Genomic DNA, 3,384 nt, shown 5'->3' with positions numbered 1-3,384 from the left:
TTGATCAAGGGGAAGCCAAGGATGTGGATAGTCCTCACTGTCAATGCTCAATTTGAAAGTCCAAGAAAATACTTCAATTAAATTCAAGTTTCAGATTCATTTTGTTATCTTTAGATTAATGCACATAAACATCTACTTAATGCTTAATATATATAATTAGGGGTGAAGTTGTGAACGGGCACATGAATGGAACTCAAACAAACAATCATATGCAGACAAGACCTATGTTTGTCTTTTATTTCCAAGTTTGAAATAGTCTAGTTCGAGTTCTTACATGATAGTGCATGCCACTTTATTCTTCACCGCTACAATGACCAAACCATGGTCTAAGAAAACGGTGTTTCATATATCTAGTACTAGAGTTCTTCACTTCTCAGTTAGTACTCACGATGCCAAATGGCGGAATGGTGGTCGAGCAATATGGAGGGATGTAGACATTGCACATTGCTGGTAGTGTCTGCAGCGCTACGTTCCTTATTTCCTCAAACTGCGGCAGTTGCTGAGGTTGGACAAAGCCCTGGGTCTGTGGGTTTTGCTGAGATGGCTGGAAGGAGCCGTGGCCTGATGGATATTGTTGCTGAGGCTGCTGGTAGAAGACCTGGCTCGACGGTTGTTGTTGTTGTTTTTGTTGTTGTTAATGATGCAGAATAATAGCATGAACGACATTGTGGATGACTTGGCACCATGACAGCTCGGGGGTCTGCCACAGTTGCTGACAACATAATTATTGCAATAGATGGTAACTTTGTTGAGATACTTGTGAGCTTGCATGTGCTATGTTGGGTTGTTGCAAGACGACATCCCTGCATGGAATCAGTTGTTGTTGCAGAATTTGTTGAAGGATTTGTTGTTGTTTTTGTTGTTGTGCTTGTTGCTGCGAAATTGCTTGTTGTGGTTGCAGATACTGTGGTTGTGGTTGTGGATATGATTGCTGTGGTGTAAATGGTTGCGGCTGCGGATATGGTAGTTTTGGAGGAAATGGTTGCGGCTGCGGATATGGCTGTTGTGGTCGATATGGTTATTGCTGCCCTGGAAATTGTTGTTGTTGCTGCCCTAGAAATGGTTGTTGTTGCACCAATAGAACTTGCTCTTGTGGTTGTTGCTGAGATGGATTTTGTGGCTGCAATTGTGGCACAGGAACTCTAACTGCAGTTGTGGCGGTGGTCGCCACGATAGCAAGGAGGGCATGGTGGATTTGTATTGACCACTGCTTGCTTGGCTTGAACGATGCACTCTACTTATGAGAATGATGGTTGAGGAAGGATGATCATCATGCTACATGCCTATTTATAGCTGCCATGGCATCATCTCCTTCACAATTGGCATTCTCTTGTCTGGAAAGTGCTTGGATGCTTCCTAAAATCATAATTTGGTATGTTGTGTTTGGTGGCACTATCATTCCACCACCAAAAAGTTGTGATAACACACATGACTCATCTTATTCACTTTACAACTCAAACACTAATCTAGATTGCCTAATTTTTTGAAACTAAGTTTGTAATGTTTTGCAAGTTGTTATGTGTAAACTAGATAAGCATTGCTTGCGTAGAACTTAGTTTGTAATCTTGTGTGACCTGTTAAGATAGATGAGACTAGTAATGTAACTTGCTTTAGTAGGTCATGACTCATCAAATTCTTTTTACGTGTCAAGTGTTGTAGTTTTCTAGGAGTTATTAGCAAACATCAATTGTGTAATGTTCTACAAGTTGTTACGTGTAAACTAGATAAGCTTGACTTGCACACAAAAAGGATTGTAATCATGTGTGGCCTGTTAAGATAGATTAGAGTAGTAATGCAACTTGCTTTGATAGACCATGACTCATCAAATTGCTTTTACTTCTCTTAAGTGTTGTATATGTTGTACAAGTTATTAACACTTATCACCTTAGTATGGCTTGCAATGTGTGTCCATGCCAAGGTATGTGTAGCTTCTATTCGTTTTTAGATCTTATTTTGTTTTACGCAAGATCATGCAAATGATCACCTATGGTAACGCTTGCGAGTGCAGCTGCAACAATGTTGGCAGGGTCAGAGGTAGGCTGTTGGATGGCATGAGTTCTTGTAACAACCTATAGTTCATTATGGTTTTTTTGGTGGTACCTATAGTTCATTATGTTTGGAAAGATATGTGTTCTGTTTTTCATGGGCGCTAAAAAACTTACGTTTTAAAATTTGCAAACTGGCCTTGTCTGTTCTATGGGCTGCTACTGGTGGCCAATTTGAAGACATGTGGTGCATTGGGCCTAGACGCCGCAGAGAGCCCAACTAGGCTCGCTCAAAAGGAAAAAAACACCCATGGATCGCTCCCTTGACGACCTCTTTCCTCTCTCGTGAACTGGGCACGCCGCACACCCACTCCTCTCCATGCACCGCTACCCCTCCCTTCCCCTCCCCTCACGCGTCGCCGCCGCCAACCACCTAGTCTTCCTCACGCCGCCTCACTGCCGGCGTCCTCCCGTATCCTCTCCCCAAAGCCGTCGACTTCATCTCTCACCATCTCTTCCCCTTCTCATCAGAAGAGAAGAGGGAGATCTCTTTTTTCTCAAATACAGAAGAGGGAGATCGACCAGGTCTGGCGCCGGCCATGGCAGCGGCCACATCCGCCACAGGCGTAGCCACCTCGCCGAATAGAAGATAGGATAGATAGATAGATTAAGACTAGGCATAACACTTAGTTTGCACCATAGCTAGCTAAAATTTACTGTAACCAGAATCAACAGCGAGCAGGATTAAAGATTGAAACAATCTTGCACCTTGAGCAATGGCGTCGGCGTGCTCCCTAGCTCCAAGAATCTCCCTCCTAGCACACCAGCTCCCCTTGCCTTCACCTCCTATAGCTAAGTTTCCATTTTGATATTCCTCTCCTTCGATCTCACTGATAGTGCTCTACGTGCTCTGTTTTGAATGCAGGCTGCGGCACGTACCATGCGCACGGGGGCGAACCATCGAGCCGTGGCCGCTGCGAGGACAGTCTCACTGGGAGCCGCCAGGAGGATGCTCGGTTCAGCCATGTGTGGTGGTGCATGCACAAAACGAGTTATCGATCAGGTCGATCCATAGAGCGTCCAAGGAGAAACTCTTACATGCTTGTTGCTTCTTCTCCAGATACGACGGCGGCTAGGTGGCATCCTTGCGGGCAATGGAGGCGGTGGTGGGCGTGCCACCGCTGTGCTCGTGCGCCTATGAGCTGCAGATGACCAGCCAACGCTACCTCGACGCCCGGTTCACACAAACCACACAACAATCACCACTTGCATGCTCTACCCCTCTACCCTGTAGTACTCTGTTTTGTCAACTTCACTAACAGAAAATTCAGTTCACAGTATATTGCATATAAAAGATGCCGCCATGGCGTAATACTGGAACTGATCATTCCACCAGACT

The 3,384-nt window shown here is 45.0% G+C and overlaps 1 pseudogene; it reads right to left on the bottom strand.

Annotated features, from left to right (window-relative positions):
* Positions 1-210: 210 nt before the first annotated feature.
* Positions 211-3,011, bottom strand: LOC119320695 (annotated as a pseudogene).
* Between the last annotated feature and the right edge of the window lie 373 nt (positions 3,012-3,384).

The sequence above is a fragment of the Triticum dicoccoides genome, chromosome 6B (genome assembly GCF_002162155.2).
Source record: "Triticum dicoccoides isolate Atlit2015 ecotype Zavitan chromosome 6B, WEW_v2.0, whole genome shotgun sequence".
NCBI lineage: Eukaryota > Viridiplantae > Streptophyta > Magnoliopsida > Poales > Poaceae > Triticum > Triticum dicoccoides.
The sequence above is the reverse complement of the archived record's forward strand: the minus strand, read 5'-3'. Positions and strand labels throughout refer to the sequence as shown.